We start from the raw sequence: 25,853 nt of genomic DNA on the forward strand, positions 1-25,853 counted from the left end.
AGGAAATAACCCACAGAGAAAAGGCTTTCTGACCAAAGGGAAAGGAATATTATAGGTAGTAACTGGACAGGAAGGTATTTTAGCCAAACTCAAAATCCATGAAGGTGCCTCCCACTGTAGCCTTATGGAGAAGCTGATGTTCACCAGAGGCTGTGGACACCAGTTTTTTTAAAAATGGCAGTGAGGGTGGGGCCCAGCACTCATAGCAAGGATGTTCGTATACACACACGAGGACCAGAAACAAGTGACCAGTACTCAAGAAATGCTGATGAAAATGGTGCCATACTTTCAAGCCCAAATGTAATCATTTGTAGGCACAGAGACTACTATGGGTTGACAACTTTGGATAGATGGAAAGAGCCAGCTGCAGGTGGGTGTCATGGGTACCTGTGGGTCACAAGGCAAAGGAGGTAGAAGGGGAAGAGCTGTTTGTGCATCCACCACACAGTAGCCAGCGTGGTCCTTCTAAGGCATAAATCAGATGGCATCACTCCCCGACCACATCTCTCCCATGACTGCCCTGAGTAACCACAGTTAAATGTAGATCCTACACCACGACCCATGCACAAGGTCCCCCATGTTGTGGCTGTCCTTCCTCCTTCCCTGCACCATGCCGTCCTCTCTTCCCTTCCTCACCTGCTGTGTTAGTCCTTTTGCAGTGCTATAAAGGAATTCCTGAGACTGGGTCGTTTATAAAGAAAAGAGGCTTATTTGGATCACAGTTCTGCAGGCTGTACATGAAGCATGGTGCCAATATCTGCTTCTGGTGAGGCCTCAGGAAGCTATAATCACAGTGAAAGGTGAAGGGGGGCCAAAATATCACATGGGGAGAGCAGAGACAAGAAAGATAATGGGAGGTCCCAGCCCTTTTAGACAACCAGATCCTGTGTGAACTCATGACCTCAGGGAGGTCACCAAGAAACATTCATGAGGGATCTCCCCTCATGATCCAAACACCTCCCACCCACCTCCAATGTTGGGAATCACATTTCAACATGAGATTTGGAGGGGACAAATATCCAAACCATATCATCCATGGTCCAAGTCTCCCAGCACTTTTGCTATTTCAACATGCCACATTTGTTCCCCTCTAGGACCTGGGCACTGGCTCTTCATTTTGCTGGATGCATTTTGTCCCCAGATCTCTGACGGGTTGCCTGCATGTCAAATCAAAGGCCCTTCTTTGGCAAGAGCTTCCTCAACCACCTTGGTAGTCATGTAACCATATCATCCTACTTTACACTCTTTTTTTTTTTTTTTTTTTTTTGAGATGGAGTCTCGTTCTGCCACACAGGCTAGAGTGTAGTGGCATGATTTCGGCTCACTGCAACCTCCACCTCCCAGGTTCAAGTGATTCTCTTGCCTCAGCCTCCCGAGTAGCTGGGATGACAGGTGCCCATCATGACACCTGGCTAATTTTTGTATTTTTAGTAGAGACGGGGTTTCACCATGATGGCCAGGCTGGTTTCGAACTCCTGACCTCAAGTGATCTCAGCCTCCCAAAGTGCTAGGATTACAGGTGTGAGCCACTGCACCCAGCCTACTTTACATTCTTTAGAGCACCTATTAGCACCTGAAAGTATCTCCGTGGTATTTTTCTGCCTCTTCTGAAACACTGGTTCTCAACTGAGGATGATTTTGTCCCCATGTGACACTTGGCAATGATTAATGACATTTTTTATTATCTGAACTGCAGTGGGGATGGGGATGAAGAGAGGGAGGAATACCGGCATCTAGTAGGCAAAGGCCAGCAACACTGTTAAACATCCTAAAATGCCCAGGACAGATCCGTACAACAGAGAATTACCCAAGTGAAAATGCCAATGATGCCACGGTTGGGAAAACCTGGAAAACAATGTAAGATCCTCAGGGCCGACACTGTACCATTAACTGCCATATCCCCTGCACCTCTAGAAGCTACCTGCCACATAGCAGATGCTCATCAACATGTGTTAACTGGCTGGCTAAGCCTCTCTTCTTCTAGGGTTTCTCCAATGCACTGATGAGGACTGTCTGGTATCAACACTAGATCATCCTACATCAATATTTGTATATTATTTTCATCACATATGTATGTACAATATCCATATCCATTCATGTTTAGGTATCTCTACATCATACAGGACTATAAGTCCAGCTTGCCACACACTATTACTGGTTAGTCTCAAATAATGCTTTTGAATGTGTCATTAGAAATTCAGGAGTTTAAAGATTCCTATTAAGGAAGCAGATCCTTAACAGGGAATACAGAACTGATGTCTGTATCAGTGCTCTAGGTGGACAAACAGGTAAAGGTTGGCCCTTATAAAACAGCGAAGCAACAAAGATTATTCCAGACTGAGTGGGCCACACATGACAAATGGGCTTAGTGAGACCAGGTGTGGTTGATTTAGAGCAAGTCAACCTCGCTAAGCTGGAACTGTGTTTCCCAGATTTCTCTCTCCTGCACGGTCCTGGGTTAGCATAGACCCCCAAGAGGCATTTCATGTGACATCTGGAAGGAGGAACTGAAGCAGTAGCTGTAGTCTTTTGCACTGGTGTCTTTGAAAGTTGATGTGCGGCCAGGGGCTGTTGCGGCTTTTGTGGGTTATCTGCTGGCTCACCAGCAGATTGAGGGGGCAGGAAGCAGGTGGGCCTGTCCAGCCCTTTCCAGATCTCCTTCCTCACCTCCTCTGACTCCTGGGCAGATGCAGGCTGAGTTCCATGGTGAAGGGCAGTCGGCTTCTCCTGGAAGTCGCCTCCATCATGGAAGTTCCTTGAAAGGCAGCAAGAGACCAATGTGGGTTTCAGTCCATCTTGATGGATTCCAGCTTATCCCCACGGGTTCTAATTTGTCTTTGCTTCCCCAGCGTCACGTCCATTTTCCCTTCCGAACTGCCTACCCTGCTGGCCTCAGGTCCCAGAATCAGAGAGAGACACAGCAACTTCCCACTGTCTGCTTAATGAGAGCCCACAACTGCATAAGTCAAATCCAGAGAAGAAATCCTGTAAAATAATCCTGTGATTCTGTTTCTCTAATCGAACCCTGAGTGAGACACTAGGGTTGAAGATTTGGTGCCTTCTCATGCCCTTCCATATTCTGAGACATGTTCCATGTCAAGATTGCCACATAACTGAGATCCAAGTGGATGAAATCTTATTAGAAGGAAATAGATTTCAGCATGTAAATAAACTTGACTTTGACTCCAGATAGTTAGTAAATGATCTGTTAGATAAAGTCGCCATACTTATATAGTGCCTCTGACTGTGATTCTTCCCACAAAACAGGCTGGATGTGCCATTTTCCTTGTTTTTCTTTATCATAATTACTTGTTTGATTGTTTCCCTTTATCATACTTGCTTGTTCTATAAGATAATCACTTTCTCAGACATTTGGTGAAAAGCCCTTCGATCACTTGGGATACGTGACTTGCAATGTTTAATGATTGTCATCCAAGTAATTAAGCTTACTGGAAAAAAACAGCCTTAAGTCAGTTCTGTCTCCTTAATTCTCTAGAATTAAATCTTATTTTGCAACTCTGATTCTGTGCATTAAATATTTTGCATTTGTATTTATGAACTCCGCATAGAGTATACCTCACTAAATATTCTACTGGGTAACTCCTGCACCATTTTTTAATTGTTGAGATAGAGCAATGCTGGCATACTGTGTTCTAGGGAGAATTCTCCTTGTTTGGTCTCTTATCCATTTTGCTTGAACCACACTACAAAGATGACAGCATTCAATGACCTTAGCAGAATCTGACAGTTTATAAAGGCAAATTAGCCAGCCCAGGGTCAGAAATTATAAACTACCATAGATTTTAATGATTGTCCTAGGAATGGCTTTTAGAAGGTAAAGACTTAGAGCTCAGAGGTGCAGTGACACCAGGGCAACAAACAAGAAGAGAGTGGCAGGGGAGAGACTGGATCTATAGACCAGCCTGCAGTAAATGCTGGGGGACAGCACTGACAGAGAGAGAAAATAAAGCACAGACTAAACAATGATGGAAGTTGACAAGGCTGATAGAGGCGTGCTTCTATTTTGCACCTCTCTCTGTGTCTGACACACACACTTATACACCCACCCTACCTGAGTAAAGCTGATGAAAAGATGAGAACACTGACCACAACCCAAACTGGCAGCCATTCAGAAGCAACAGTCCTCAGGCCTGATTATCTCTGGGTAGAAGTCCTTTGTCTTTTACAATACAACAGCCACTTCCTCTTGATTTTATGGATACATAAGGCTTGAAGGACTTTAATAGCCTAACTTAAACAGAGCAGCGATAATACAATTTGTTCATGGACTTGTAGATTGCATTATTGTCCCCAATTCTTCACCGCTCTCTGCGTCCATTCCCTTGCCATAGCCTCATTATGAGCAACGTACTTCCCTACCCCTTGACTTTGGGCATGGCCATGCGACTTGCTTTAGAAGTGACAGTACACCAGTTCCAAGACAGCCTGAAAGATGTGCAGAGCATGCCCCATCTATCCCCCTGTCCAAGGAGAGTGACCCCGAAGAACAGAGCCATCCCAGCTGCGTCCCAGCCAGCACCTGCAGTAGAGCAGTCTGACAGAGCCCCTCCAAACCACACAGGCATGGGCAATAATAATTAACTAACTTTTGGTAGTGGTTTGTTACATAGCAATAGCAAACTGTTAAAACATCAGACCCGTCTACAAAATAAAACCACATGCAGAACCCTCTATACCAGTCAGATAAAAACAGAGCTGGTCCAGCTGAAGCAGGATTTAGGTCTTTAAGTCCCCTGGTCCTCGCTCATTATGATGGCTTCTGGGGTACCTCAACCCACCAGTTTGAAAGCTATTACTCTAGCAGAAAGTGCACTCCATCAGGAAACAGGAGTCCTGAGTCTGAATCTGCTCCATCTCAATTACTCTGACACTCAGTTTCTTCCTACATGAGGAAAAAGGGACTGATAGTACTCGGTCACCTACCTTGAGGTGATCAAATAAATATGTGTAAACATATAAGGTACACTAATATAAGGCACTGTTCCCACCATCACCACCACCATGGTCATCCACATGTTGGGGGGCTTGCCCCAGCTACTCCCTTTATCACTGTCTAAGCATGAAGTGGGGTGTGTGTGTGTGTGTGTGTGTGTGTGCATGTGTGTGTAAGTGTAGGAAGCCTGGCAGGGGAAAGAGCTGGTCATTTTCAACAGCCCCTCCCGTGGTCCCCACTAAGTTCAAATGAAAAGTGGGACAACCCATAAGAGAATTGTTTTCTGCATTTGATTCAGGGGAATGAACTTTATATTTCCAGAGTCTGTTTGTCCCCCTGTGTGTTTCTTATGTTCAAGGTAACAAGAAATGACCTCCAGGGTCTGAGCCTAGATAAAGCAAGGCACCCATAGATGGGAGGCGGGTCTCAGTCAGATGACAAGACCAGGATTTTGGAATCACACCAATCTGGGTTAGACTTGGAGTTACTTACTAGGTGGGTGACCTGGTTGGCAAGTCATTTAGCGTCAATGACACTCAATTTTCTCATCTGAAAATGGTGATGACATTCCTCATGCATAGGACTATTAGAAGGACTAACTGAAATGATGCCTGTAAAATGATTAGTTCAGTTTCTAGGAAACCAATAAATGATTCTTACTGTAATTATCATTGGACAATCCACGATTTCACACCCATTATTTCACCCTAAGAGGACCATTGTGATTTCTATGATACGACAGGCCTTCTAATTAAAAGCCTGAACTCTGAAGACTGATGAATGAGGCTTAGAATCCTACTCTGCTGCCACTCAGCACCTTTGTGACCTTGAGCATAGTGTTGTATCTCTTAATTCCCGGAGAAGCCAGGTCCCTGCCCCTAAAACTCTGGCAGCCTGGTAAGGGGAGCACACATCAAAACAGATTCCTATAACCACCACCAATGAACTGCATGAAAGAAATGCAAACGTAAGTGGTATAGGAACAAAGAGAGAGAAGAACTAACTACATGGTTTGTGTTGGAGAGGGTGAGGTGCTGCTGCTGGGACAGTCTCCCAGGCCATCTGCGGCTGAGAGCACAAGGACTCCTCTCCTATCAACATGGTAAATGCCACCATCTGCTAATGTGACAGGGACCATCAGCATAAACCTCGTATATTTTAGAGCCATATTGCTCTAAGACCAAGAGCTCTGCATGCCAGTGGATTCTGGCTTCTCAAGGGGATTAAACCAAAGAGCCAAATAGCTCTGTAGCCAAGGAGGAAAGTTAAACTGATAAATTGGCAGTAGAGAGCAACCTATCTGGCTCCTTTAACATGTTTAGTTAAGAAACATCCTGGACCCAGATTAACTACCAGATCTCTAGTTGAGGCTGCAGATCTGCCCCTCTTAATGAGCATACAATGATTTAAGCAAATGGTCTGAATGCTCCTCTGAGGATCCCTTTTGAGTGCACACTGAAGGGCCATTTGAAGTGTCCTTGAAGTACGTACCCTGGTGAATGCTGCTGGCCACATATATAGAAATGTGGTCTTCTTGTGGAAGTGGTAACCTCTGCTGGGAAAATGCATTTTGTCAAAACCCTGTTTGGAGTGGAGTGACTAACAGATCCTGGCAATCAGGATTGTCAAGTGTTCTAGAAGTTTCCTAGGCCTTTTAATATGTATATGTGGCTTTGTTGTTCAAAGTGTATTTTGAAGACATAAATGTGGATTGGGCATGTGACTCATCCTTGTCTTCTAAGATTCTATTAGATGTGTAATGTGTAAGTGGAAATTATATAGACATACCCTGAATCCTACTGAGAGGTGCACGAGGTTGATCTAGCGCACTAGGCTACCACTTCCCTTCCATGTGGAATGGCCATTCACCAGTTAAATTTGTTTCTGATTGTCCTGGAAGGAAAACAGCAAGAATATCCATCCATTCCTGAGATGGTATCTGTCAGCACTTTAGTGCCTTTTTTCCATGTAAGGAGAGTTGGATGTCATTTACTTTAGCTAAAAAGAATCGATTTCTTTTTACAGTAACTGTGGAAAAGAAAATGTTACTCCACGAACTGGCAGAGCCAGGAAAGGTGGAAGGAAAGGATCACAGATTATTATCAATCTAAGCCCTCTTCTCAAAGAGCTGTCAGCCAAGGTGATCAGGAAAAAAAGAGCAGAAGGAGAGTCTTGCAGGCAGACGTGTTCAGATTTGATTTGGGGAACAAAGAGAAAAAGCCAACAGGTATAAGACTGGAAAGTAACCTCACAAAAGAAGAGTTTCAGGGCCTGAGTTGGTTGGTGTGTGCAATGGATTCTAGAGGGATCAGAGTGAGGCAAGGAGCAAGGTCAGAGGATGCTGGGTGTGACTAGACAAAAGATGTAGGCCTGGTTCAGTTTCTTCATCAGCAGAGCGTGGGCGATGTCCCAGGCTCCCCAGTCTCACATGGTCCTTGTGACACTTGTCTGGGTCAATGAATATAAAAGATCAGACAAAAAGTTCTTTTCCCCCAAACATTTCTGGTTTTCATTATTGCTCACTCTACGGCCTTACATACCAAAGAAACAGGTTATAGACTTCATGTAGAAATTTTACACACAAAGTGGCATATGAATGTCCATGTTGGCACAAGAAAGAGAAACTGCATTTACACTCTGATGCTCAGTGAACTAATTTAGTAGCGAGGGGAATGGAAAGAAAGAAGGCAGGGAGACAGATGTCGCTGCCTCCCTCTTACAAGACCATTAGACATGGTAGACTTTCTGCCAGGAGAGTCAATCATTGACTCTTCTCTCTTCTCCTCTTCTTCTCTCTTCTCCTCTCTTTCGTGTATATGTGTTGGGAGGGGCTAAAGAGGCCAATGAGGCACCCAGACCATGGTGCCCATAGTGATGAGAAGAGTCTATTACTTGCTGCCCAGAACGCTTTACATATAAAAGAAGAAAGTGTCTGTTTCCATAGAACCACCAGTCTATTAGCAGGGTAATTTTGGACAACATACTCTGAGTTAAAATAAGTCTCTTCATGTGTAAACCAGAGATGAGGACAATGCTTTGCCAGGTGGTGAGGGTTAAATAAGAATATGTATACAAAGCAGCCAAGGATGTCTGGAATACAGCAAGTCACCTGGTAAATAGTGATAGCTGTGTAAGCCTGAACAAAAGAACTCTACAGTGAAAGCTGCACTACTGACTTTTTAAGAACAGATAATTCACAACATTCTTCAAAAAATAGCACACACTCAATGTCAGAATGTTTTCTTTTGAGGTGGTAACAAATCTTGATACTTAGCAATGAGACTGAATATTGGGATGGAAGGAATCTTGGATTGGGAGTTACAGATATCCAGGCTTGTGGTGTAATTCTCAAAGTACTGTGTGGTATTGGGAAAGTCACTTCCCTCTCACTTTACTTTGCCATATCTCAGGTCTTCTGTGTGTAATTTTGTTACACACAGCATTGCGAGGTAGGCCAGACAGGCAAGGGTCAACATATTTTTTAAGCACTTAATATGGTATCTGTCCATTGTAAGGCACAATATAAATTTCTTCACTTAATGAAGAAATAAAGTGTATATACTGTCTAATAAGTCTAAAGCATGCAGATTAACCTACTTCTACTCCAGACCATGTTTATTTCTGTATTGTCATCTATTTTGCTCTGTAATTGGGCAAGAATACATTTACGCATCTCTGCATTGCATTTTAGAAGCCAATTCTTTTCATTACTTCCCATAATTAAATTAAAAACTTTTTTGTCCCAGCTCCAAAAATGCTCTCTCTCTCAAATTATAGAGCTTAAAATCTCAAAAATCATCATTTTAAAAACTGAGGAATTCCTGAGGAGATGGCAGTGGTAGCAGTGACACAGTTTTGGATCTCCCAGAACCCCTACATGTAAAGAGACAGAGCAATGAAATCGAAAAACCAAAAATTAATGGACATTTACAACAAAACTAAGAGACAAGGTATCCTCACAAACATCAAGATACAAAAATAAGTAAGGATAAATCACAAATAGCTACACAACTAGCCAGCACCTGCTCTCAGAACAAGGTCCCACACTGGAGAGAAACTGCTGGGGAAAAAAAATTAAAGTTGAGCAAAACAGAAAGAAAGAAAAAGAGAGAAGATTCAGGTAACAATGGAAAAGGAAAAAAACACCAAAAAAATTTACAAAGCAAGTTTTTTTTAAACACTACATAAAAAAACAATAGAAGACAGAGCTCTGTGAAGTTAGAAAAATCTACCTGAACAAAGTCTCTTTCTAAAACGTGAGGAAATGAGCAAGAGAAAGGCACGGAGACAAAATTCCACATAATATTGCTATAAGGATAAAAGAGAAAAAAGAATAAAACAACATCCCCACAGATATTGAAAGCACACCAAGAAAGCTGGCTCCAAAATCAGATCACAATTCTAAAATACAATTTCCAAATTTGCCAAAAGACACTAAGAAAACATGCTAGACATGAAGGAGCGATATAAATTGGAACTAGAAAAAGTTCAGAAATAAGGTGACAGAGCTTAGAAAAGAATTAGACATTTTCTTAAGAAGGTTTAACTAGAAGAAACTTAAGAGGGAATAATAAAATCAAATAACTCTTCAGAAGTTGAAGGGGGAAATGAATTTTTTTTAAAAAGTCAAAAGAACTGAAGAAAGGTAAGAAGGCTTCAAGAATGTGATAAATTTTGAAGACAGACAAGTAAGATGCAACAGAAGGACAATGGGAGTCTCTAAAGAAGGCAGAAACAGTAAAACAAGAAAACGTAACAAATTTTAAAACTATAATTCAAGAAAAACTTTCCTAAGATACAAAAAAAGAAACTACTTATGTGAGAATAACAACCCATAACTATCAACATCAAGACATATGCTAGTAAAATGACAAGACTTTAAAGAAAAAAAAAAAAATCTCTATGGGCTTCTTGGCAAAAAGAGAATGTGACTTGTAAGAAAAAATGAAAACTGGATTATCACTAGAATTTGACAGTGTTTTATGCCAGGATATGATCTAATGCATTTAGGGCACTCAATGAAATAAAATATAAGCCAAGGATTTTATATCCAAGCAAAAATGAACATTAAGTAGAGAAAACATTCTTTTCAACATGCAAGAACTCAAGGTATACTGTTCCCATAACTTCTTCTTAAGGCAACTACTACAGAATGAGCTTTGGACAACCAAATGTCATATCATTGACGTGAAGATGGTGATGATCATCAAATATATGAAACTAAGAACTAACATTAAATGGGGGTTAAATGGAAGAGAGTATAGTATTAATAACTATTATCTGATAAAATAGATTAGGTATAACTATAAAATAATAGAGGAAAATGAGAATAGCATATGCACAAAAATGTTTTAACTCTTTTTAGTAATCATAATTGGTGCTGGTAGTATTAATATTGTGTGTGTAATGTGGAAGCATGCAAATGAGTAATTACGAGATATTCTAATCTAGCATACTCTATGTCCTTGAGAACCAAGATTGTTTGGGCAGGAAAAAGAAGATAAAAACCCTGTAGTCCTGAATTGGAAATATCAGTATAAACTCATGAGGTATTTTACCTTTAAATATATTTAAATACATATAACATCTATGTATAGGTATAGAAAGAGCTATATAGATATAGATGTGGATATTTCCCAGCTTTGTCCATTGAAAAGACTCAGTAAAACAGAATCAAGTCAGTAGTCATGAGTATCTGGTTTGTGGTTTTGACATTTTTTTCCTATCAAAAAGAACTAGGGGAGCAGGGTGCATTCTCAGAGAAATGGCTGACTCTTGGTCTGGGGCAGGAAATACACAAGGTGAGCCTGTAATAAAAAAGGAAGGAAGCAAATAGTGCTAGAGCTGTATCAAAAGGAATCCAGAGCCAAGTTGAAGAGGCTTCCACTGGCCAAAAATGGGACAATCTGAGCTTCAATAGGGATAAGATTTGCTACAGTTTGATACTCTTCCAGGACGTTTAAACCTAGTAGTTCATGTTGTTGTTGTTTTCTTTAATTGGTCACCTTCTGAACATGACAGGGAAGCAATTCTGTATCTTGAAAACTAGGTAAATAAAAGGAAAAATGAGCATTCAACTGGCTTTTCATACGTGAAATCTATCACAAGGTAGCCACACAGTAATTTAAATTTATTCCATCTAAGATTTTCCAGCTAGTAAGTGAAAATGAAATGACAGAATATCACCATTATGCTTCTCTCAATCGATCTAAGTATTGAGTACCTATGGCCTGTTCACATCAAAATACAGTGAGAACTAGATGTCCTGTGCCTCCTGATGGAAAAAAAAAACTCATTCCCATCTATAGTCTCAGCAAAAGGATAGGACTTGCGCTTGACGAAACCCCTGTATCCATCTGCTGATATTCAGGAAGTTCAGAGGAACATGTTACACCGCACCATGAGTACACAACCAGCAAAGTCCACCCTGGGAACCCCCAACAGGTCTAACAGTCCAAGTTCTTCATCAGACACATTGTATGGAAAAGGAGGGGACAATGGGGGAATGTATAGACTGAAAGATAAGTTAATATCCATGGAAAAGACTAAATGATTGTGGCTAGGGATATGCAATCCAGTGACAAAACTATAAACAGGCAAGGGAATAATTACTGGAAAACTCAAGAGAGTGGGTAATTTGGAAGGAGAAAGGAACTGTGGCTGGGAAGGGACACATGGAGGGGCTTCTGAAGAGACTGGTCGATCTATTTCTTTAGCTAGGTGGTGGGTTCGAAGTGTCCACCTCATACTAGTTCATGCTAAGTCATTGATTCTCAAACTCAAGCATGCATGGTAAGCTTCAGAAGGGCCTGTTAAAATAAACACCCCACCTCCATAGTTTCTGATTTAGTAAATCTCCACTGGAGTGCAAACATTTGCTTCTTTCACAACTTCTAAGGCAATGCTGATCTGGAGATCATATTTTGGGAATCTTTGCGTTAAACTATACTTATTTTGTGAAGTTTGAGTCTGCTTTTAATTTTTCAATAAAATGTTAAATGAAAGATTGAATGGGTGGACAGATAGATCACTAGAACTTGGAAAAATGTTCTTATCAGTATCATGAGAATATTGCCTTACTATGCATATATATCTGGTCTCTGTTCTCTGATGTGCTATACAGCTGATTCACATGTTTGTTAAATATCTCACTGTGACCTCTGGATCTTTTTCTCCCAACCACTATCTGAGAGTTTCTCAGTCCAAGAGAAGAGTTGGAATGTCCTAGGGACCTACACTGAAGATACCTTATAATGGTTTATTGATAAGGTCAGGCACTGTTTTCCTTTTTCTCATAAGAAAAATATTTTATGCATAAAACCCACACCTGGGTATCTCTCTACAAACTTGCATTTCTTTTTTAAAGAACAACTCACTCTACTGCTTCTTCTACCAGAACTTCTCTCTAGAAGATTGCTACGGAACTATTTAGAAAAGATAAATTCTGGTCACACAGATTATCAACTAAATAAGTGTTTCTAATCTTCTCAACATTTATTCTCAGATGAAAATTAAAAGCAAAGCGCATCTGAGAGCCAAGAGCAATAAAAATGTGGTGTATGTTCAAATATCAGAGACTAAGCTAGTCATTTAAATCTTAGGAATCTTTCCTAGAAGGAAAAAAAAGCACTAGTAGTAAATAAAAAAACGAGTCTGAAATATAACAGAAAGAGCAAAATTCCTGGAATTTTCAGAAAACCTTGGTTATGCAAATAGCAGAGGGCACTCTCAAGATTTATCTAGCTAATACATTCAATTCCACAAATGTTTGTATGCCTGCTGTATGAAAAGTACAAAAATGAATAGAACATGATCCTTGCCCTCAGAATATTAACATCGGAAAAGAAAGCTGTACCACATTTTAAACTGTAAGACCAGGCAAAATGTGAGTGGTGATATAAGGAAAGTACAAATAATATGTTACTTGGGTAAAAATGGAGAGATTTGATTTATTAGAGGCAAAACCACATTAGGCCTGTCCCACTGCTCGAGGAGTCATCATCTGTGAGTTGCATCTGGAGTGTCCAGGGAGGTCTTCATATAATCGTCATTCCCTCCCTATATTACTGGCTGATGCCTGATACTCAATACATGCAACTTCACACTTGGTGTCTGGATCTGATTCCCATAGGGCCAGTATAATGCTCTAATAGCCTAACTGCTTGTATGTTTTAGTGCAGTGAATCTTACACTAGAGACCAAGGACCTAACCATAAACATGTTAATTTTCTACTGATTCTTAAATATTTGTGTGTTTAAGTAACAATCTAAACAAACGATAGAACCATAGTCAGATCCTTGTACTCAAAGTGTCATTCCCAGATCAACCAACAGGCATAACCTGAGAGCTTATTTAAAACACAGAATTCTGTACCCTACCCCTGCCCCTCTGTACCAAAGTGAGCAATTTAACAAGACCCCTGGTGAGTTATCTGCACATTAAAATTTGAGAGGCACTAAGCTAAACAGCCATCTTACAACAAAGCACTGTCGGGTAACTTCAGTTCTCATATTCGTGTTCATAATCAACTCGATAATAATTTCACAGTGCACTGTATTCAAAGAGCTTGCAGGAGTCCAAACAGAGAAGGTATGGGGGAACTAAGGCATCAAAGGCCACGGTGGCTTTGTGTCTGGATGTAGTTTTAGTAAAAATATCATCTGTCATGTTAGGTTAATGCTGCTATTTTGAAATTCTAAAGTTTTAATTTTTAAATCTGTTCTGTTCAAGTTTCATTTCTTTTATTTTATAAATGCATAAAAGCTATGAGCAAGCATAATTAGTTTATACATAGCTTTATGTTTGTACATATTTAAGTAACATAATAAAAATATAAATCAACAACTAAATTCACAAGACTGCTTTTCTTTAAGAGGGAAATATATCACTCAAAGTTGGTAAACACTGCAGTGGTAAGAATCAAGAGTGAGAATTCGTTTTGACAGAGAGGGAAGGAAAAGCACGACAACATGGGACAGCTGGGGATCCCTGATGGCGCCACCTAGATGGGGAGAGAGCAAAAGCGGGAGCACCCATGGGAGCCAAAGAAACATCTCTAAGATACCAGCCCATATGTAGCATTTCCAGGGCCTGAAAAGTCACCGTTGTTCCTCCTGCATCATTTTAAAAAACAAAACAAAATATTAAAGAACGTTCAATAAGCTCCTGGGGCAAAAGCCTAGAGAGAATAATGCAATAATAATAATAAATAGCAAAACAACAATTGTCATGCACTTAGGCATTCTGAGAACTTTACCTACATTAACTCCTTTAAATTAATTAATATCCTGGACCAAGTCACTCCTTTGGTAAATTGTAAAAATGGTCAAAATCCTTCTGTCATAGGCAACCTCTGTTTCCTCCACCCTTTGAATCTGGGCTGGCCTGAATGGCTTTCTTTGACCAATGGAACATGGCGGAAGTGATGATGTGTCATTTCTGAGTCTAGGCTGCAAGTGGCCTTGCATGCTTCCAGCATACTTCCAGGGGCCCTATCTCCACCATGGGACCAAGCCCAGGCCTATTTATTTCAATCTGGGTAAGAAACCTTTCGCAATTTGATTTTCATTCCTTAATTAGCACATTAATGATTTTCTGTAATTTTTCTTACTTAGGGGAAAAGTTTTTTTTTTTTCTGTCCTTATGTTTTCCCCTAAATTGTTACATATACAAAAATACATTAAGTTCAAGAGAACAAGAAGGTGGTGAATGTTGGTTTGATGATTGGTGCTATTCAGAGCAAAAGAGATAATGAAAGTTGTTGTATTCCTCCTGTGTTTTCAAGAAGTTGGCTAAAATTGCACAAAGGGTATTAAGTTGCACAGATAAAATGGGACTTTTCCACCAAAACATTACTTTAAAAACCATTTCAAGGGGCTGAGAGTTTTGCTTTTCTTCCTAAGTGATACTTAAATACAGTGCATACCACATTTGACACTCAGATGTCCACATGTTGACTCTTGAAGACATTTTAAAAGGTAGTGCAAGCTTAGATTCCTAATGGGAAAGGAAGGCACCAGAATTGCTGTAATGCAAAGTGAAGGGGCTCCACAGGCCAGCTATTATCACTGCAAGGAAGGCCTAGCTTCCTGAGAGACAGGTACCGTTATATGAGAGATAAGAAAGGGCTATTTCCTAAGTCTGAAGTAATGGAGCTCTCAAATTCCTCCTAAGGTATTTTGTACACAGTGTTTAACTCTGAGCAGCAAGCCAAATCTTTGTTTCTTCTTTGGGGCCTTAAGACAGTCTCGTAAATCTGGCTTTTCTGGAACATTCCAAACTTTAAATATTCTGTTCTGTTCCACTGTTAAATCACGGACCCTGAGTCTGAACTTGTGATTTCATGAACGAGTAGGCTTTTAAGAAAATATATATATATATATTTATATATTTATATATATTAAATATATATTATATATATATAATATTTTATATATATATTAAAAAATGATTAGGGGACTGACGTTAGATTGTCAACCTTTAGCCAATATAGGTATTTTAAAATAATGAACAAGTTTCTTAAAGTTAATTGTATTTTGCTTTATCAAAAATCTTCTACACTGTCTTCATTTTCTTGCTTCATTGTGTACGTGTGAAAACTTTCATTAGAAACTGTCGCTGGCCTTTAGACCAAGGAAAGGTGCTTTACAGTCAGGCACGCTAAATTAAAATCTTGACTCTACCATGTAGCAGCTACATGCCCTTGAGTTTCAGAGCCTAAATGGTCTAATCTATAAAATGGAGACAATACTTATCTTGTAAAGTTCTGTGATTAAAAGAAAGTATCCAAAACCTGGCACACGGTAGAACTACAATAAATATGTACAAAAACACCCTCCAGCTTGGTCAACCTTGAGGTTTTGGAATTCTTTTCCAATTCTTAAGTTTTTATTTTCATTTCTTCTAAGGTTTTAAATATGTATTTCTTTATTCATATTTTCTGTACACAGACTAATATTGTTTATGTAAATGTATTTTGGTGAAGCAGAAGATAAACAAAAGTGAGGAAAAAACATACATAGGAAAATAGCAGAAGCTACTGTGTTAGGAATTAGAATCTTTTTCAGCTTCCAAAGGGAACCTTCTAGAGAAGCAGTACGTCACTGGTGAGTACGTATGGAATACAGTCAGAGAGATGTCTTGAATATACCCAGAGATTAACAGACAGACTTGCTGTTCCTTGGCCGGAACCATTTTCTATGCGGGACTACCTTTTCAAAACCCCGATGGAAGGAAATACTAAAGCACCAGACACTGACAACCACTCCCTACAAAAGCCCCTTGTCGGCTGCTCTTGTCTTCAACCTGAGTATTGTAAGGTTTGTCAACACCAAGAAGCCAACTCCAGCAATGCAGGTAGAAGGCAGGTAATAAAGAAGAGGATGGAAAGGTTATACATTTCCAAGGGATCAGAGAATGTACTAGTCTTTTAAAAGCAGTAATTCCTCCATGAGGACCTTACCCTTGTGGTCCCATCTAAGCCTGATTATCTTCCAAAAGCCCCATTTCCAAATAACATCACACTGGGGGTGGAGATTCAACATGCAAGTTTTGGAGATATACAATTCAGTCCATAGCAGAGAATGTACTTGTGAACAGAGATGCACGACACATCCAAGTGTTCACTTAGCAAAGTCCGACTTCACGCTCCAAAGCGTACACCTTTCCCAGACAGCAACCCCTCTGCCTTGAAGAAACGAGAGGATGTTAGCACAACAGTCCAGACACAGAGGCCTCAGAAGCCTCCTGCTGCAGCTACAGACACTGATGGTGGTACGTTACCAGAGCACAGTGTTCTCTAAGTGCTCGGAATCATAAAACATTCGTTTATTCTACAACTATTTACTGAGCAACTATTCTGTGCCAGGCACTGTTCTGACACTAGGAACACAGAGGTGAACACATCAATATTTACTTTTAAGTTTCATGGAGCTCAAAACAGTGGCAGACACTCAAAAACGAAATTGATGGATGAGTAAAAGAACATCTCCATAGACCTGTTTCATCTGTTGTTTCATTAAAACTGAAGCAGTGGCTGTCAGATCTGGCCACAAATTAGAATATCTGTGGACACAAAGGTTTTTGTATGTTTTTGAGACAGGGTCTCACTCTGTTGCCCAGGTTAGAGTGCAGTAGCGCAATCATGGCTCACTGTAGCCTCAACCTCCTGGGCTCAGATTATCCTCTGGGGCTCAGGTGATCCTCCCACCTCAGCCTCCCAGGTAGCTGGGATTACAGATGCACACAACTAAGCCCAGCTAATGTTTGTATTTTTGCTAGAGACAGGGTTTTGTCATGTTGCCCAGGCTGGTCTCGAACTCCCGGACTCAAACAATCCACCTGCCTTGGCCTCCCAAAGTATTGGAATTACAGGCATGAGTTACTGTGCCTGGCCGAACATACATTTTTAAATGTCAATGCCTAGCTCCCATCTCCCAGAGACTTTGATTTAAGTGGTTGGAGATGAAATTCAAACACTAAGATAAATGGTAGGAGAGGATATTGCTTGAGTTGCTTACAGATAGATTCATTTAGAAAACAAATATTTACTGAGTAACTATGGAAATCATGAATTCATTTAGGGAACAAATATTTACTGAGTAAGCTGGGAAAACTACGTGAAGACACTGGGAGCTCCTTGTAGTAATCTTGTGACATCTCCAACTGAAAGTCACAGAGTACATCAAACTGACATTCAAAACTGAATTTGTGACTCTTCACTCCCTTGTCCCCACGATGCCTTCTTAGCCTTCTTATATTCTTTCTTTCTACTTTTTTTGGTTTTGTTTTTGAGAGTCTCGCTCTATTGCCCAGACTGGAGTACAGTCATGTGATCTCGGCTCACTGTAACCTCCACCTCCCGGGTTCAAGTGATTCTCCTGCCTCAGCCTCCCAAGCAGCTGGGATTACAGGTGTGCGCCACCACACCTGGCTAATTTAGTAAAGATGAGGTTTTGCCATGTTGGCCAGGCTGGTCTCAAACTCCTAACCTCAAGTGATCCGGCCACCGAAGCCTCCCAGTGTGCTGGGATTACAGACCTGAGCCACTGCACCCAGCCCCTTATATTCTTTCTTATCCATGCTGCTGTCCAAACTAAAACTGGAAATCATTCCCGTCTTTTACCAGGCCTTGCCATTACTACCTTCTAAGTCTCTCTCAAACCTACCCCTCTCTTCACCATCCCTTTAGTTCAAGCCCCAAGCAACTCTCCCCTGTACACAACAGTGTCAACCAATTTTCCTGACTCTTACCGCTGTGCTGGTGACCCACTCTCTGCTTGGCTTTTGGAACCAAATCCATGAAACTCCAACCTGATTACCACATTCCCATGTTTAGGTTCCTTCAAGAAGTCCCCATCACTCACAGGGTAATACTCAGTTTCCCAAGTGGAAATAGGGAGAGTAACATAGTTTGAAAGGGCTTACTACATTTGGCACTGTAAGTGCTCAACAAAAGTAACCATGACTACTAACTACTATGACTATCACTACTGTCACTTTCACAAAAACGAGCAAGTCCAAAGACAAATAATCCCCGCCAAAGCGACGAGGAAGAGTGGCGGAGAGTTCCTCACATGGTCAATGGCAGAGCTGTCTGAATGCAACTGCCCCAAGCTTTCTCTAGGGCAAGGGAGCTCCCTGGAAATGCGTGTTTCTATCTGAGAGCTCATTTAAGTGCCCCCAAAACAGGCATTTAAAGAAAATGATATTGTCCTGGGAATAAATCTTAAAGATGTGTGACTCCCTCCACCTGTGCCTGAGTTCAAACATTAGCTAGTCTACTTCCTGTGTGACCTGCTATTAAAGCTGCTTCTCGGCCGGGCGCGGCGGCTCACGCCTGTAATCCCAGCACTTTGGGAGGCCGAGACGGGCGGATCACGAGGTCAGGAGATCGAGACCATCCTGGCTAACACGGTGAAACCCCGTCTCTACTAAAATTACAAAAAACTAGCCGGGAGAGGTGGTGGGCGCCTGTAGTCCCAGCTACTGGGGAGGCTGAGGCAGGAGAATGGTGTGAACCTGAGAGGCGGAGCTTGCAGTGAGCTGAGATCCGGCCACTGCACTCCAGCCTGGGCGACAGAGCGAGACTCCGTCTCAAAAAAAAAAAAAAAAAAAAAAAAAAAGCTGGTAATATATAGTAAATATTCAATAAAAACAGACTATTTGATCCTTTTTGAATAAATCAAATCATGAAAAAGCCGGCCGGGTGCAGTGGCTCATGCCTGTAATCCCAGCACTTTGGGAGTCCGTGGCGGGTGGATCACGAGGTCAGGAGATCAAGACCATCCTGGCTAACATGGTGAAATCCCGTCTCTACTAAAAAAAAATACAAAAAATTAGCCAGGCACAGTGGCGGGGCGCCTGTAGTCCAGCTACTTGGAGGGCTGAAGCAGGAGAATGACGTGAACCCAGGAGGCGGAGCTTGTAGTGAGCCGAGCGGAGATCACGCCGCTGCACTCCAGCCTGGGCAACAGAGCGAGACTCCATCTAAAAAAAAAAAAAAAAAAAAAAAAAGCCATACAATTCTAAGGATGCATGGAGACTGATGCCTCTTAAAATGTGCACAATAAGAAAGAAATCCGCACATAAGTTCTTTTTATCCCAGGTTTGTTTCTGTGAGCCCTGTGGGTACTAGGGCTCTACACACTTAGCAGTACAGCAGTACATGTGATAGACATTTTCTACAACACTTTATCCACAAATGAGGCAGGTAACACAAATGAAAGAGGAGAACATGCAGTACAATTTTACAGGGAATGCGGGAAAGGAGGCTCATTCTGTGTGAAGGGAATAGTTACTGCTTGGTTAGAAGCAATTTTTGGTAATTGGGGCCCAATTTTGCCAAAACTTCCAAGTATTTGAGAGAAACTGGAACTCTGTATTTTTACCTACAGTCTCCTGATAAATGTTGGCAACTCTTTCAATTATCTCCAAAAATCCTGTGCATGTCAATCAAAATATATCTGCAAGAAAAATTTGATCCAAACTCTGACAGTTTGTGCTCATTAAGCTAAAGAAGAACAATGCCACTAAACTCTGCCCCTGTCCACACCGTCAAAAGAACAAATGCCCCTGCCTGATGGCGTGAAGGCATGGGGAGTGCTAGTGTTCAGCAGATAACCAATAGTGGCGCCTGCCACGTGTCCACATGACTTCACCCCTGTCAGGGATAGAGAAAAAGCAAGGACAGGAGTTTATTTATCTTAGCCAAGAGGCCAGGCAAATGAAATGACAGCAAATGCTGTGACATCGAAGTACCAGAGGCCTCCGGGGGAAGGGTCCAGAGGGTTCAAAGAGGACCTCCAGGAGGACAGGGGTCCCAGACCAGACCCCGAGGATGGAGGAGGTTTTGGAAACCATGGAGGGGGTTGCTCTAGGTGACAGAGGTGAAATAAACAACAGCACAGCTATATCAGGATATTATAACATCTCCCCCACCCCGGGCTTTTGGAAAAGTTTGTATGGTCCAGTTCGTTATTTTTAGAATTTGCTTTGTGTGGGTCCAGGAGAGGTATAAGCCACCTAACACAGTTGCTACCAGACATCAGAAAAATGACCCAGACATCAATGTAGTTGACTATATATTCCCGCTTTCAAAGTTTTGCCAAACCTCTGCATGCTACACGTTGCTTGGCTGATGGTATCAGGCTAAGAGCTGGTCCCTGCCCCTAAGGAGCTATAATCTGAGGAAGAAATACAGAGACAAACTGATAGGCAAAGGAATTGTGGGTGTGGGGGACAAGAAGGCACCCTGTCCGGAGAGAAGAGGTGGGCTGCATGCAGAAGCCTGCAGCTGGGCTGCATCTGGGGTAAGCAGCAGTCTTCCAGGCAGAGGAGGGGGAGGAAGGGTGTTCCAGGTAGCAGCAGCAACACAGACGAAGGCGCAGAATGGTGAAAACTAGTAGTTTACAGCAACAGAGACACCCACCCTCTTTTCCACCTCTTCATTCTTGGTCTCTGCTAATTGCGGCCTTCCTATTTCTTAGCAAGACAGGAATCTCTGGAGATCTCTACAGATTTTTAAAACTTGTTCTATTGCCATTCATTCAGATTAAAAGCAACAAATATAAAAACCCACCAAAGACCAAAGTAAAGAGAATGATTTAACCTGCCGATGGTACATTCAGATGTGCTTACCATATCCCTGTGTTCTTGGCACAAAGAAAGATGCTGTTAATAAAATAAATTCTGATTCTATTTGTTTTGGAGCGGAGCATTCTCTGCTCAGCCACTAACATAAGAGGAGATAGCCACACATAGAGAATAGAAATTGTACCTCAAAGCTCAGTATTGGTTTTGATTTGAGCTTGGAATTGTTGCATGTTTTTTCATTTGTAACTATTAATATCAAAAGCATTTTTTAGGTTAATCTTTACTTCTTTTTGCTCTGAAAAGGACAATACAAATGTAGAAAGCTGAAGATTTCAACTCACTCCCAATTACTACTGTCGAGTTTCCAATGGCATGAAAAGGACACTCAAGGGGTACTAGGATGGCAACTCTTCACATTCTGGGTTTATTCCCTATTACATACGTGCTGCAGCAGCAGTATCCTCACCCTTTGCTTCTCTTTCTGACCAGCTTTTGATAACCCTTTCAATCCCCAAGGGAAGAGAAGGAAGGAGACTGTGGTTGTTTGTCTCCAAAGATGGTCCCTAATGAACCATGCCTCTAGGCATCCATGCCCTTGGGAACTTGCCCCTTCATCTGGGCTGTCCAGCACAACCAACAGAAGGTGGATGCTTCATGACTTGCAAGTTCAGGTTAAAAGCTTTGCAGCATCCCCCCTGGTCTCTCGGAAACTTCAGCCTCCGAACCCAGCCACCAGACTGTGACAAGCCTAAGCCATATGGAGATGCCATGTGTAGGAGCCCCAGCTGCCATTTGAGAGCCAGGGCATAAGAGACCCTAGTGAGACTCACCCAGCTGAGCTCAGTCAACCCACAGAACCTACATCTTGAGTACACAGCAAGACACAATCAGAAGAGGGATGCCAAGGAAATAAAAGGAAAACCTGAAATCAAAGAAGAGTCTTTTCTACCTGTGTACATGATATTGAAGTTTGTAGCCCAATTGAGGTTTTTTTAGGACAGTTGCTAATTATCTTTGAGCTCCTGTTCCTCGTGATCACCTAAAGATAATCAAGGCATAAAAGTATGCATTTTCTGTGAATATATATAGAATTAATAAGCTCTATTTCATATGTCTGTGTTTTTCCTTTTTTCTTTTTCTTTTCTTTTCTTTTTTTTTTTTTTTTTTTTTGAGACAGAGTCTTACTCTGTCACCCAGACTGGAGTGCAGAGTGCAGTGGTGCCATCTCAGCTCACTGCAGCCTCCACCTCCCAGGTTCAAGCAATTCTTCCTCCCTCAGCCTCCCAAGTAGCTAGGATTACCGGTGCATGCCACCGCATCTGGCTAATTTTTTTGTATTTTTTAGTAGAGATGGGGTTTCACCATATTGGCCAGGCTGGTCTTGAATTCCTAATCTCAAGTGATCCACCTGCCTCGGCCTCCCAAAGTGCTGGGATTACAGGTGTGAGCCACTGCACCCAGCCCTCCTCATTATTTTTCAGCTTCCCTTTTTAGCTGGGAAAAACAAAAGCAAAATCTTCTGAAACAAAACAAAACTATCTCGTCCCCACTGATACCTTTTATGCAATAAAATCAACAACCGAATACATTGATGTAGACAACGCACCAGCATTTCCTATCTTTTCATTTCAATTATGGCATTTGCATGACACTGAAATATGGTTTTCCACTTTCACAGTGATGACATTCATTTTTATATTTGCTGCTGCACAGCAAAACTCTATGTATGTGTACAGTACATAATAGGCTGATGACTGGCAGTTACTCGCCCCATCCACACACATTCTCTCTGTTCCTTGTGAATGCCCTCGCCTTTGTTTGAAATCTTAATGTGTCTGTGAAACATCCAACTTTCCGAACTTTCTTTGAAAGAGGTGCAGCCAACATGACACTGTTACAGCCATTTCGAATTAAGAGAGCAAGTCCACTGGGGAGTTCTGATGAAACTTTTGCTGTCCTGACAAAGAAGGAAAGCTGTGGCCAGCACCACCACTTTGCACCTCCCACCTAGAAAATCTGCAGTAAGACTAGTCATTTTGTAACCCTGAGACAATAAGCCCAAGAATAAAGGCTGAAAGACTCCAAAAAGCAGAGCAGAAAACACAAAAGAAACTGGGTTTCTGACAGTATTACCAATCTGTGTCACGTGAGAAAAAGAAAACCTACTTGTTAAAACCACCAATGATTGAGTTTTCTATTACCTGCAGCCAAATGCACTTCTGCTTGATAGGGCTAAATTATTTGTTAAAACTCAATAAGCTTTTGCAAGATTGAGCTCAATCATAGCTGCTCAAACATAATTTTCTTCAGACCATACCGTGGTCCACATGGCTGATGCACAGGTACATTTTCAACCACTCATTTAGATAGCTGACACATTCACACTGAGAAAGGACCTGTCATTTAAATAGCATTGTACCAAGGAAGAGCCAACTACTCAGGCTGACAGTCAAAAAAACATCAGAAGAAAGAGCATTAGGCTTTCAAAAGCACAGTGGTTAAGAAAAATATCAGAGTGATTTGTGGGAGGTGTTTCTCCCCCCTTGCTTGTTGTGTAATTGCAACAATATTCTTGCCTTTGGAGTATACTGGCAGAAACAACTGTTGTGCTTATCAAAGATCTCAGCTTTGCTTTAGCAATTAATCACCCACAAAACCCCATTTATTGTTTCTCCTACTCCTCCATGGTTATCAGAATCCCATAATTAAGGTATAATGAAAGTAAACAATGTCACAGAAAACTAAATGTCTGTAAAAAAAGAGAGGAGTTAAAGCAAGATAAATGTTCCTAAAGATAGCAGTACAGCCAAATGGAATTGCCAAGGAGTTCTGTTTGTGTATGTGTTGGTGGTGATTAAAAAAAATAATAATCATCTAAGTGGAATATTTAGAGAACAAATTGACTCTTGATGGATAATAAATTTCATAAATTTATATTGAAATTAAGCAAGCATGCAAATACAGTAAGATCCCTACATAAACACATCAAAACCAAGTAAAAGCAAGGTCATTTGTCTCTGAAAAGAAAAGTGGGGGTCACCAACCACTTATCAACAATATCTTGTCCTCTCTCCGAGATCTATACCTCATTACATTCAAAATGATTCAGCATGCAAAACAAGACACAGAACAATGTGAAAACCATTTATTTAAAAAGCCAAAAGATAAACACTACATGTAGCTGGGGTGTTCCAGGAACTGCAGCTGGGCACAGCATTTACATGAGACACTCCCAGTAGCTAAGGCAAAAAAAGAAACACTTTGCTTTACATTGCTTCCATTGTTAGATAAAGAAAGCACATAAATTCAGTAGGAGAGTAGTATTTTCCTGTCCGGAAATTCTTTAGGTAATTTATGATACAAGAAACATTAAGAAACATCCTTTAATAAGCCTTATCTTTTTCTCACAGCACACAATATATTGTTCTTTATTTTTATGATACAGCTGTATAGTACATACATATCTTTAATTACTTCTTTAATGTTCATTTTCCCAAGTAGATTGTAAACTCATGATGAGTGAAGGATTATTTCTATTCTGTTTACCTCTAGAACCTGGCTCAGTTTTTACATGGTCAATCAATATTTATTGAATGAATGAATACACTGCTTTCTTACGGATAAAATTTGAAACCCCAAAATCCCTCTCCCCAAGCCCCAAGGTAGAAATGCTTGCTCACGTGCATAAGGTGACTTGTAAAGGGTGTCTGTTCAGCACTCTTTGCAATGGCCATGACAGTAATAGAAAGGAAAACAGCTAGATAACCATCAACAAGAGAGGGGATTCACACAATAGAGTCTGACTTAGAAACTAGATACATGACAGTAATGCAGATTAAAACACGTTATGTGGAGGAAAAAAAAAAGCAAACTGTAGAGCAATGCTTATAATACTTATATTGCTTTAATAGATGCAAAGCAGGCTGAGGGCAGTGGCTCACTGCTATAGTCCCAGCCCTTCAGGAGGCCAAGGAGGGAGGATCGCTTGAACCCAAGAGTTCAAGACCACCCTGGTCAACATGTGAAACATCATATCTATAAAATTTTTTTCCAAAATTAGGTGGGCGTGGTGGCACGCACCTTTAGTCCCAGCTACTCAAGAGGCTGAGGTTGAAGGATCTCCTGAGCCCAGGGAGGTAGAGGCTACAGTGAGCCACGATCACACCACTGCATTCCAGCCTGGGTGACAGTGAGATCCTGTCTCGATAAAATAAAATATGCAAAGCAACACTACGTATAGTTGTTTCAAAACACGCCTGGGACAAAAGCACCAAATTTAAGATATTGGTTGTCCTTGAAGAGAGGAGAAAGAGATCAAGAGGGATATACATGAGGCTTCAATCATGTTGGTCATGTTCTGCTTCCAGGGCTGAATCCTGGTTATACTGGTATTCTTTATACACATACACACACACACACTTTTGGTATGTCTAAAGTGTTTCATAATGGAAACAAGGAAAGTCTGAGAAATTGCTGTGGAGGATCCAGAGACCCAACAACTATAAGTAATATGGTATGAGATCTTGGAATAGGAAAAGGACACTAGGTAAAAACTAAGGAAAAATGAAAAACATATGGACTTTAGTTGATACACTTTATCAACATCGATTTGTTCATTGTAACAAAGTACTATTCTATTTTAAGGTGCCAATAATAGGGGAAACTGGATGCGGAGAATACGGGAACTCCTTGAACTATCTTTGCGACTGCTCTATAAATCAAACTGTTATAAGATAGGAAGTCTATCTTTAAAAAGTAAAGGGAGCTAAGGCCCGGTGCAATGGCTCACGCCTGTAATCCCAGCAC

General features: G+C 41.1%; 1 protein-coding gene and 1 long non-coding RNA gene across 22 annotated transcripts in view; both read right to left on the bottom strand.

The window, feature by feature from the left end:
* LOC105494330 (regulator of G protein signaling 6) overlaps positions 1 to 25,853 on the bottom strand; it is a 626,815-nt gene that overhangs the window by 439,399 nt on the left and 161,563 nt on the right. The window lies entirely within an intron of this gene.
* Positions 1,661 to 19,065, bottom strand: LOC112428961 (uncharacterized). Its single transcript, XR_011625761.1, has 2 exons — positions 18,207 to 19,065; positions 1,661 to 2,755 (listed from the first exon to the last, which is right to left on the bottom strand). It is a non-coding gene; the product is annotated as an uncharacterized lncRNA (long non-coding RNA).

The sequence above is a fragment of the Macaca nemestrina genome, chromosome 7 (assembly GCF_043159975.1).
Source record: "Macaca nemestrina isolate mMacNem1 chromosome 7, mMacNem.hap1, whole genome shotgun sequence".
NCBI lineage: Eukaryota > Metazoa > Chordata > Mammalia > Primates > Cercopithecidae > Macaca > Macaca nemestrina.